The sequence below is a fragment of the Orcinus orca genome, chromosome 2 (assembly GCF_937001465.1).
Source record: "Orcinus orca chromosome 2, mOrcOrc1.1, whole genome shotgun sequence".
In the NCBI taxonomy this organism is placed as follows: Eukaryota; Metazoa; Chordata; class Mammalia; order Artiodactyla; family Delphinidae; genus Orcinus; species Orcinus orca.
Window position 1 is genome coordinate 20,363,907 of NC_064560.1, and position 11,955 is coordinate 20,375,861.

The following is an 11,955-nucleotide window of genomic DNA, read 5'->3' on the forward strand; positions in this document are numbered from 1 at the left end:
ACCAGGGAAGTCCCTACTGTTGTTATTAATGAGGCTTTATACACGTATCTTACTTGGGGTGCTCTATACTACTTATAAGAATAGACCTCATCTTCAAGGTATGTCCATTTCTTGCAAGATCCTCATTTCAAATCCCTGCCTGTTCAGCAGTTTAAGCAGGGAGGTAATGGCCATTAATACAACACATCATCTGGAAAGAACTGCAGCTAGTTTGCCACTGTTATTAAAATTGACTTTGGCAGCCTGCCAGCATCCTCAGTGCCCTTGGGGAAGGTCCACTCTCCCTGGAGTTTTCCTTTTGCTTTTTTTCTGTTGCTCTTGAAGTCTAGCCAGGGTCCACACTCGTGCCTCTATACGCGGCTCTGAGTTTCAGATGTCTAAAGTTGGGGACCTCCTACGACATCGTGCTCAAAAAGTGGAAGGGATAAGTAAAGGGGGCAGCAGACTCATTTTCTCAATGGCACAAAAATTCTCTGGGAGGATGCCAAGGGCAATGTAAACCCAGCCCGACTGAGAAATCAAAGCAGCATTTAAAAAACAAATAAGCTTCATGGGCGAGTATCTCAACTCCCTTAATAAAAGCAACTTTAGGACTAGACAAAACAAACACAGGAGTGGAGGAGGGTTATTAAATGTGAACTTGTGTGTTCTGTACCGGAAAATTTTCTACTTGGTCTTTCTCTCTTCCTCTTGATATAATGTATAAGGATCAACAGAGGAACTTGTTAAAATTGCAAATACCTGCATTCTTCCAAACCCAGAGATTCTGCTTCAACAGGTCTGGCATGAAACATTCCAGGTGGTTCTAACATGCATGGCCCTAGGAGGAAATTAGGACAATCATTGACAATTGCATCTGAGCTACCGAAGTGAAGATAGCTTTAAGTCCACTCTTGGAAGCTCGAACAAGTAGGACCCTTGTGTATACTTCTTTTTATTTCCTGCAGTGCCTCTTTCTACAGAATTTTTTTGGGTGACTGCATAGTAGTTCTCTAATAAAAAACATTATCTTTGTTATACAGCATTATGTTATATAATGCCAGCTTTAAACATAATGTAATCCAATACCTTTTGCATATAGCAGTCTAGTTTTCCCAACACCATTTATTGAAGAGACTGTCTTCTCCCCATCGTATATTGTTGGCTCCTCTGTTGTAAATGGACCATATATGCATGGATTTATTTCTGGGCTCTCTATTCTGTTCCATTGATCTAAGTGTCTGTTTTTATGCCAGTACCATCCTGTTTTGATTGCTGTAGCTTGTAGTATAGTTTGAAATCAAGAAGCATGATGCCCCCAGCTTTGTTCTTCTTTCTCAAGATTACTTTGGCTATTCGGGGTCTTTTGTGGTTCCACACAGATTTTAGGATTATTTGTTCTATTTCTGTGAAAAATGCCATTGGAATTTTGATAGGGATTGCACTGACTCTCAAGATGGCTTTGGGTAGTATGGCCATATTAACAATATTAGTTCTTCTAATCCATGAGCATGGAATATCCTTCCATTTATTTGTACCATCTTCAGTTTCTTTTACCAGTGTCTTATGGTTTTCATGGTACAGGTTTTTCACCTTTGAGGGGAATTCTTGAGTTCCCATGCTTCATCCTTGCTTCTTTGCTTCTATATTCTCTCTCTTTCACTGTTAAGAATTCTTTCTCCTTGGCCTTGATTCCTTTTGCAATCCTCTCAGTGGTTGTAAAGAGCTCTCCAAGCAAAGCTAGAAACTGCTGAACCAAGATAAAAAGCCTTCTCCTCCTTGCTGAGATCTTATTCATTCATTCACTCCCTCATTTGTGCATTCCACAAATAATGGTTGAGTGCCTACTTTATGCCAGGCATGTCCTTGAAATGAGAGGTACAGAGATGAAGAAGACAGTCAGGGTCCCTGCCCTCATGCAGCTTATATTCTCGTGCAAAAAAATAAACAAGAGAGGGAGGGAAAAGAAAAGAGAGAAAAGAAAGAAAATCAGAGTTGTAGGCGCTGAGAAGGGAATTAAAGGGAGGTGGTGGATGGCGTGACCAGAGGACTCTAGATTGGGTGGTTAGGGAAGATTAAACATCTGAGAATCATCTGAATGTCAAGAAATTATTATGCAAATAGAAAGAGGGGCATTCAGCCAAGCAGGACTATGTGCTCAGGGAATGTAAGATCAGACCAAACAAAACGCAATTAATGGTATAATTTTGTGCCCCCACTAAATACATTTTCAAAAAATCTTATTTCTCTTTTTCGTATATCCATTAAAATGGACTATTCAGAGTCAGAGTCAACTGTGGGGAAGTGGAGCTTAGCAGAAAACAGAGACTACTGAAAAATGTTAGCTGCTGAATGGAACGGTCAATTCTGATAGAATTTCTTTCCACAGTAATTTGCCACCCTGCCTAGGCAGGAATCCTGCCTTTCTTATTCTCAGAGTAGAAAAGAAGAAGAAACCCAAACCTAACCCAAAACATCCCACCTCATCCCAAACAGAAATAACCCCTATTACCCACCAGCTCCAGCCATGAAAGAAGAGATTGCCATCAGGGTATGATGTCATTATATTCCACTTTAATTGGAGCAAAGGAGCAGAGAAGAGGTGAGGTTTTTGGGAAGAATGCTCAAAGAACTACACCCTTCCTCCTTGATTGTTTACAGCAGCCTTGCAATTAAATACTAAAAATATACCAGCTATAAATTGTTTGACCAACTCACCAGCTGTGGACTGGACTGTCACCCCCGAATTCATATGTTGAAGTCCCAACCCCCTCATGTGACTGAATTGGAGATGGGGGCCTTCAAGGTGGTGATTGAGGTTAAACGAGGTCATAAGGATGGAGCCCTGATCCGATGGGACTGGTGCCTTTATAAGAAGAGGAAGAGGTACCAGAGATCTCTCTCTGCCATGTGAGGACCCACTGATAAGGCAGCCATCTGCAAGTCAGGAAGAAGAGCCCTCACCAGGACGGGACCATGCCAGCACCTTGACTGGCATGGTCTTGGACTTCCAGCCTCCAGAACTGTAAGAAAATTAATTTCTGTTGTTTAAGTTGCCCAGTCCATGGCTGCCCAAGCAAACTAAGACATTACCCCACCTCTAGTTGGCACAGAGATGGTGCAGTAAAATGAGTGAAGGATCATGACTCCCCCCTCCATCCCCAAGTCTAGTGTTGGAAAAATATCCAATGAGATCACGGTCCCTCAGGATTTAGTGTCAAATAAAAAAAAAAATCTCTGTTTTTCATAACTTAGAACTAATGTATTGAATAGTGTTTAAAGCAAAAGTTTAATAATATTTAAAATTTTAACTTTTTCATTTATAGCAGGCCATTTGAAATGTTTGTTGAGTGAATAAATGAATCCATGAAAATGATACCACTGACCCCATAATAGCTAAGACCTGTACTTTTACATTTTTCCCCCCAGTATTGAGGTCAGTCTTATGTTGGACCAAGACTGGCTCTGTATCAAGCAGGTGTGTGTCAGCTACACCCTCACCAAAAATGGAGCACAATGTCGGGGTGCAGGATAACTTTACGGGACCCCAGTCACTTTTGCCTTGATGCGCTCCTTCCTCCATGAAAAAATTTTAAATTATATTTTATAATGACATTCTTCTGATTTTAAAAGAAATGAACACGAAAACACTTTTCCGAGCCCGTGAAAGTATCATGCACCCTGACAGATGTTCCTTCTCTGTCTGGAGTCCAAGTCCTGCTTACATCACTTTTTGGCTGTATGATTTTGGGGACAATCCCTCGGCATCCTCATCTGTAAAAATGAGGTGAATGAAGGTGTAAAAATATGGAGAAAAATCTTCCATGTTAGCAAGAAACTTCTTTGATGTGGGGGGTACTTTGATAAGAGTCTTGGGATGGGGTGTGCTGGAGGAGTAATAGTTTTGTGAGGGGTGCAGGGTGAGCTGGAGCTGAAGACAGAAGAATTTTCCTCTCTACCCACCAGACCTGGCAGAGGAATTTTGGGGTCAAGGACAGAAACGTCAAAGGAAGAGTCTTAGGAAGAGGCTTGTCTTTGTCTCCTCAGGTCATCTTCAGGAATATCCCCATTTTCCTTTAATGCTTTCTGAGAGTTGAATCTATTTGGGGAGAGTGGAGGGTGCTGAGTTCTGCTCCAAGGTGGGCCTGGGTCTAGAACAGAAGCTCTTAGCCCAGGGCCCAAAAAGCTCTCAGTAAACGCTGCCCTTTGATATTAACAGCCCAAGGCAGGCTTGAAAACATGGTTCTGCCCAGGAATAAAAAAGCAGGGAGCAATCTTCATAGCACACTCTGAGGTCAGCTGACTCTATTATTTAAAAAAAAAAAGAAAAGCAAACAATTATATTTATGAGCTTCTTCCTCTCCACTGCCTCAGATGAACTGACATCTAACTAACTTTACTAGTATTGACTCTGCTAAATATGTTTCTTTTATTCTCAGGACTAAAAAGCAAATGTGATTTTCTAGTCCAGGTAACCTGGCAACAGTTAGGCCTTGGAGATGTCCCTCTAGAGCTAAGCTACCACTTCCCTCTGCTGGAGAAGTTTGGAACTGCATCTTCAAGCGCTGAGAACCAGAGATTCTAATTAAACAAGGGTCTGGTGCCTGGTGGTCACCCTGGGACTCCCTTTGCTGGCATTCTTGGAACTCCCTTGGCCCCTCCCCTCGTTGGCATCTCAGCCTGGGTTTCCCCTGGAAAGCAGAGCCTGAGCCCCAGGTCTGCATGGAGGCAGTTATTTTGGAAAATGATCCTTGGGAACAGGAGGGAAAGACATCCAAGGGGTTCTTGTGAGATAAGAGAACATGTATATGCTGGTCTCTGTCCCCAGGTCCTGGCGCAGGGCTCCTGAGACCCTTGTCACTTCCTGAGTGATGAGCGCACCAGGAGCATCTTTTGTCCTAATATTTGCTCCTTGACCGTGGTTCCCTACACAGAGCTCCCAAATCCCTTGGAATTTCCTGGGTGAGAGCAGTGTCTTTCTGTTCTGAGGAGGTGACTCTGGGATCCACTTCAGAAGAGTCTGGGTGGGGACCGGAGTGGAGTGGGGATGGGACAGGTGACACAAGATTGATAAACTATCCACTGAGGACTGTGAAAGCTGGGCCACGAGCCATTCCAGGCTAGATTCATGGTGGTAGGGAAGGCGGAGGAGGGTGTATGAAGGATGAACAACAGGAGCCTCAGACGTCTCCAGATGCTTTCCTAAAGCATCACTGTGTGCAGACAGTGCATTTCAGGGGCGAGATAAACAGTCCGTCAGGGGAACCGGACACCTTCCTCCAACACCTGCTGGTTCCAGGCTTTTCCAAGGCAGACTTGTCATTCGTGGTGAGAACCTGTGGTCTCTGAGAAGTAAGTCCTAGTGATTATTTCACCAACAAGTTCTCCATAATTCGTTTTTAAAAGAAACAGAGAATTAAACCTGAAATATGTCTTTAAAAAGAGATGGGGAGGCACCACGCCAGAAGCTGAGTGGTTCACGAAAGGATGGCTTGTTGTCTGAGTTCAGTACACAAGCCTCGGGGCGCTGTTGGCCCGGAGGAATATTTCAGTGGGATTACCTGAGCTCTTTGCTGCTGCAAAGACGTATGCTTTCTAAGTGGAACCTCTTCTCACAGTGACCAGGCATGATGCCGAGTAAAATAATGGTCAAAAGAACATCACCAGGCCCCTAAGGAGAAGCTGTTGACAGAAAAATTGCTCTAACCTTCATCAAAAAGCCAGTAAATGTCAAGGAAGGGACTAGAGATGCAGCAGCTCATAAATTCCTTCTCCAGGGGCCACTGGAGGGGAGTTAGGGGACACGCACTTGCTCAGCCTTTTTCCTGAACGTTGCTAAGGAAACTTCTGGAAAGCTTGGATTGTTTATGGGGCTGCTCACCCTGACAGTCTCGAGGGGATGTCACCAGGAAGGGCACCCCAGCTTCTGGTCAGAACATCCTGCGTTGAGTACCAGGGCTGGCAAGTCTGTTATCTTTTTAGTCAGCTAGACCTTGTCTGTGTGATGTCACAGTTTGTAAGGTAACTGGGCGCTGAGATCCCTTCCGCTTGGTTCCTGTAATACTTATTTCCTGTGGTGTTCATTTAGCAACCGGTCGGATGGCCCCACTGTAACGCGCCTTCCGTGGCTAAATCTTGTTTCCACTTTTTTGTGAGGGATGGGGGGTGTTCCCTGAGTGACTGATGTGAATCTATCCCTTGACTTAGTCTGGGTTCCCCAAAGGCGGACCCCGAATCAAGGGCCCGTGTGAAGGCGGTTTATTTGGAAGGTCATCCTAGGAAGCACAGGTGAGGGCGTGGGACCAGGTGAGGCAGGAAGGAGAAAAGCTGATGAAGTTTGCGTTGATGAGCAGGTCAGCGCTATGGTGGGCTCAGCCCTGCCGGTCCCGCCTGAGAAGACACAGCCCCGCACCTGAGAGCTTCTTCCTCCGACGGCCAGGGTCCGGGGCGGTTATCCACACCCCCCACCTGCTGTGTTGAGGGGTGTCCCTGGAGGCCTTACCTCCCCGCCACTTTGGGGTTTGTGTTGAAGGCTGAGCCCGTTACTGGAGGGCCAGCACCACCACAGAGGCAGAGACAAAGTGCTTGGGGGCGGGTCTTAGTCTGCTCGCTGTAACAGAACACCTGGAGGACTGGAGGACTTAAAAATAAATGTATTGGGCTTCCCTGGTGGCGCAGTGGTTGAGAGTCCGCCTGCCGATGCAGGGGACACAGGTTCGTGCCCCGGTCCGGGAAGATCCCACATGCCGCGGAGTGGCTGGGCCCGTGAGCCATGGCCGCTGAGCCTGCGCGTCCAGAGCCTGTGCTCCGTCCGTAACGGGAGAGGCCACAGCAGTGAGAGGCCCGTGTACCGCAAAATAAACCAAAACCAAACAATCAAATGTATTTTCTCCCAGTTCTGGAGGCTGGAAGTCCAAGGTCAAGGTGTGGGCAGGTTTGGTTTCTCCCGAGGCCTCTTTCCTTGGCTTGTGGACAGCCTTTCCTCTGTGCATAAATATCCCTGGTGTCTCTCCTTCTGCTTATAAGGACACTAATCCTTCTAGATTAGGGATCCATCCTTATGACCTCATTTAACCTTACTACCTCCTTATAGGCCCTAGTTCCAGATACAGTCCCATTGGGGGACAAGGGTAGTTCAACATATGAACTTTGTGGGAACACAGCTCATTTCATAACGGGGGAAGCTGTTATCTGTGGAAAGTGCCCACCACAGCTGCACGTGATATGGAGGTGGGTCACGGGGACATGGGGGGGGTCATCAAGTCTCATCTACGTTAATCCTCGAACCACTTAGGAGTCAGGTATCACTATCATCCCCCTTCTAACCATGAGGAACCTGAGGCTCGAAGAGGTTAGACGACTAGCCCCCCACGTCACACAGCAAGTCACAGGGCGTGGGCACAGAGGCAGCCCAACTACCTGCCTCCCGTGCGTGACAGCTATTTTGTATTTGAGTTTTAACGTGGTCATGACTTATCTACTGGACTAAGTTCCTGGAGAGTCGGAATTGTCTTAAAAAAACCATCGCATGATGCCTCGCACAGCGCTCTGCAGTTTAGACTCAATAAATACGTGCAGTGATGTTTTAAAATCCTTTCAACTGTTTCTTTTGGAAATAGACCCGGGGGAAAAAATCCATGCAACTGAAATAAAGGAAATTAAATCTGCTTTTACAGGAACATGGTAACTTGTGTGTGTGTGTGGTTCACCACTAGACTGGCAGGAGGACGGGTGTGAGGGGTCCCTGGGGTGGGTGGGCTGGGTGGGGTGAGGGGCACAGTGAGTGCCCCTGGCAACTGTCCATCATCCTTTAGGGACCGGGTGGGGTTGCTGATATGGGACTAGGGCCTTGAAGAAACTTCATGTGTGAAAACTGGACAGACTGACTGGGTAACTTAAGGGATAATTATCAAAGGATCAGAATAATAACTTTGACAGCAGTAACAAACGAGCCAATTTTGGTTTAAATAGGCATATTAACCATTTCAGTAGAGTCTGTCAAGAGCAAATCTATTAGCTGTCTTCTCACCTTGCCAACCAACCATATATTTTCTCTCTGTTCTATCACCAGAAGTGTAAGCATTTGGAGGCCAAAACATGCTTCAGCTGTGCTTTAAAGAAAGAAAATGGGCTTTGTGGAACCCTGGATCTGATTTCATCCAAAGTAACTCCTGAATACCGACCTACACAGAGACACCATCAACTTCCATGGACCTACAGAGAAAACATGGATTTAATTCACGTTTGGCTGAGCTATTCAACTTTGCAAAACTGATTTAGAAAATGTGGGTCTGAGAATTTTAAGAAATTTCTCATGTCTGTGTCACAAGCCAGGACGGGGTGAGGGTGTGTGGGGAAACTGCACCCTGGCTGCATTCAACTGGACCCGGAAAGTCTCATGGGAGATCTACGCTGTGCCGGGCAGTGTCCAGGAGCTGAGAAATAAACAACAGAGGACTGATGTGGCCCTGTAGGAACGCACACTCTTGTTTGGGGGCAGGGAGCATGATACACTAGACTGTGATTAAAAATAATTCAGGGCTTCCCTGGTGGCGCAGTGGTTGAGATTCTGCCTGCCGATGCAGGGGACACGGGTTCGTGCCCCGGTCCGGGAAGATGCCACATGCCGCAGAGCGGCTGGGCCCGTGAGCCATGGCCGCTAGGCCTGCGCGTCCGGAGCCTGTGCTCCGCAACGGGAGAGGCCACAGCAGTGAGAGGCCCGCGTACCGCAAAAAAAAAAAAAAAAAAAAAAAAGAATAATTCAGTGTGCTTCCTGCACAATAGAAGTGTCTACAAAGTGATGGAATGTCGCTGTCACCTCAAAGCCAGTAAGAGGGGCAGCAGGGTGGCCTGGGGTAGAGTCCGTGCTCAGAACCCGACCCCCTGGATTTCAGACCTAGCCCTGCCCCCTACCGGCTGTGTGATGACAGGCAAGTCACAGTATCTTTGTGTTTTAGTTTCTTCTCTGTAGAATGGGGTTCATGAAGCCTAGTGCATAGAGACTTTATGAGGCTTCATGTATTAACATCCAGAAAATGCTTAAACAGTGCCCGGCACAGAGCAACCACGACATCAGTCGCAGCATTGATAAGCTTTAAATCACACTCCACTTTTTTTTCTGTTTCTAGATTCCTAGAAATTTCTAAACGTGGCCAGTACCATCTCAATACAGTTAGGTAAGGTAAATATTGAAAACATACAACAGAAAAGGGAAAGATTTCTTAAATCTGTGAACAAATACTTGCAAATTGGGTCAGAGCTGAGACATTCCCGGGCAGGAAAGGCAGCTTGGAAGGAAACATCGTTATGAAAATCAGCGAGGACGTCAGAGGAGCATAAACCCCACAACACTGGACTCACCCAGTCCCCAGCCTTCCCTCCCCCTTTCCTGTGGGACAGAGGCCTCCCCTCCCCCAGGGAGCCAGAGAGGGCCAGGCCCTCCCATCCTGCAGGCCCAGGACGGCCTGCCAGCTTCTCCAGGGTGGGTGGGGGGCGGGCCTCTGTTTGGGACCTGAAAAATACATTCTGGGCTCCAGAACATGAAAGAAAAACCCTTGCAAGACTGAAATTTCATTAAGTTTATTAACGGTAACAGGTGAGCTTCAATAAGGCTGATTTGAACTCTGGCCTCTTGATGACTGCCAGGAAAGAATAATCATTCATTAGTCAAATATTTTAAAACAATTTAAAAGCTTAGTGCAGTGGGTTTTCAGAGGACGGAGAAAGAAAGGGGGCCCCTAGACAAAATTAGGATGATTGCCGATTTCACTCTGTAGGTGCTTCCCAGCCGGACATTTTTAAAAGGTTCAGGTGTGGCCCCCAGGCTTCGAGCCTCCATAATGGATTTCTCGTTCTCCAATGTAATCAGGTGTTTTCACTGTTCACCGCTTCTAGGGAAAGAGGCCCTTCTTCTCCTTTTGTAAAAGAGCATTTTCTCTGAGCAAAGCTACCTGTTTCAGGTTTCACAGCAAGTTTCCATTGCTGTAGAATCTGCAGTGTCAGAACCGGGAGGACACGAGGGTCCCAGAAGGGGACCTGGGCGCTGAAAGAGGCTCCGTCACCTGCACCGTCACACAGCTAGATGGTGGCAATCCTCGGACTTGAACTCGGTGTTCTTCGAGGTTGAATCTGTGCTTCTCCTGCATCCCCTCGGTAAGCAAAGCTGCGTTGCCTTGGCTCTGCCATTTCTGATTGGTTTCCTTTGAGTGCATTGGTCGTCCGTCTCTCCAGGCTGGAACTGTGATCTTTTCGGTACATTGGGAGGGCTGCGGTGTGGTGTCAGAGGCACGGGATTCAGAGTCATATAGATGCTGGCTCAACTGTGGCCAATGCACATACCGGGGAGCAGAGAGAGCTCCTTCCGAGGGCTGCCTGGCAAGAGTTTCGGCTCAATAAATCTCCTGGCAGGCCCCCCCATTTGTTGGTGTAAAATTAGTCATTTATTTGCGCCATGTTTGTTTTTTTGGGGGGCTGAGGCCGGCCTTGGGAATGCTGTCTCCCCCAGGCCATGCAGGATCAAAGGCCCTTTTCGTTGACTTTCTAGCCCCTGAATCTGCTGGTGTGGGATCTTCTGGGCTGAGCTCAGTAAAGCTCCCTGAGCAGTAAATGGTACAGAGGGAAAGATGAACACACGAGTCTTTCCAAAAGCCGTCGTCTGTGGTGGTGATCAGAACGGTTTCATTCAATATCCCAGTGGAAGGAAGCAGAGATGCACATTCACCCCCAATTTGTATTTGCCGTGGGGGTGAATTATGTGACACTGGTGTTTGGGTAGCAGATTTTCCTTCTGGATTATTTTCTGCTCCGGCGATTATTAAGATTTATAGCGAGTCCCTGAGGCACCTCAGCTCACAGGTTGGGAAGCCAGCCTAGAGGCCAGAGGATTTCCTGGTTGGAGGCTATGGTGCCGCTCATCCAGAAACTGGAGAGGCAACTTGGTTTTCCTTGGGACGTGTGAGAAGGCTTCGCTAACTTTCTCCGAAGCCCGGAGTTTATAACACCCTCTCCTCACTGTGGGATCTATCAGCAGCCACACAGCAACTCCCACGGGGGGCAACCCACAGGGGCCCCACCGGCGGATTATTTTTGAGCAGATCATGACGGCCAGTCCTTCACAGCCTGGGTTGAAATTTCAGACAGTTGTTTATCAGATTCGTAGTAAAACTCCACTGGTGATTTGCCAATAGTCAAATCCCACGTCCCCGGTGCACCGGCAAAGTCCTCCGGGGGGCGCGCTTAGTCCAGCCCTGGGTTCTGGAAAGCTGAGGGGCAGGGGTCAGGTCTTCAGGCCGGCCTCCCTCCAGCCCAGGCTCCCCAACAAGGTGGGCAGCCGGCGGTGGGGGCTGGAGGGCACCCACGGCTTTATCAGCAGACAGAATCTGGGACCCTCCCTCTCCCCGGTCTCCACCACCCATCTGTAAGCTGGAGGTGATGGTGGCCCCGCTCTGCTGGATTCTGGTGGTGACTGAATGAGGATGTACAGGGGGTGCTGGTGTGTACTGGGCTCCAGGGACTGGTGGCTCTGATGATCTTTCTTCTTCTGAGGAACATTCTCAGTAACAAGCTCCTCCTTTCCAAGAAAACATTCTTTTTTACATTTATTTTATTTATTTTTGTCTGCGTTGGGTCTTCGTTGCTGCGTGCGGGCTTTTTCTAGTTGCGGCGAGCAGGGGCTGCTCTTCGTTGCGGTGCGCGGGCTTCTCATTGCAGTGGCTTCTCTTGCGGAGCACGGGCTCTAGGTGCGCGGGCTTCAGTAGTTGTGGCTCACAGGCTCTAGAGCGCAGGCTCAGCAGTTGTGGTGCACGGGCTTAGTTGCTCCGCGGCATGTAGGATCTTCCCCGACCAGAGCTCAAACCTGTGTCCCCTGCACTGGCAGGTGGATTCTTAACCACTGCACCACCAGGGAAGCCCTCCAAGAAAACACTCTTTTTCACCTTTCTAAACTCTGGCAAAGAAAAAAAAAAAAGGCCAATCTCA

The 11,955-nt window shown here is 47.6% G+C and overlaps 1 protein-coding gene and 1 long non-coding RNA gene across 4 annotated transcripts in view; both read left to right on the forward strand.

The window, feature by feature from the left end:
• The window catches only part of UPF2 (UPF2 regulator of nonsense mediated mRNA decay), a 212,855-nt gene extending 204,415 nt beyond the window's left edge, over window positions 1-8,440 (forward strand). The window contains exons 23-24 of one of the 3 annotated variants that reach the window (XR_007475620.1): window positions 2,262-3,004; window positions 8,051-8,440. The gene's annotated coding sequence lies outside the window, so the exon portion shown is untranslated. The remainder of the gene's footprint in view (window positions 1-2,261; window positions 3,005-8,050) is intronic. The other 2 variants (XR_007475621.1, XM_033439209.2) reach the window with 2 other exon arrangements.
• Window positions 1-11,950, forward strand: part of LOC125963548 (uncharacterized) — a 268,458-nt gene extending 256,508 nt beyond the window's left edge. The window contains exon 2 of the long non-coding RNA XR_007475637.1: window positions 11,718-11,950. This is a non-coding gene — a long non-coding RNA (uncharacterized LOC125963548). The remainder of the gene's footprint in view (window positions 1-11,717) is intronic.
• Window positions 11,951-11,955: the final 5 nt, after the last annotated feature.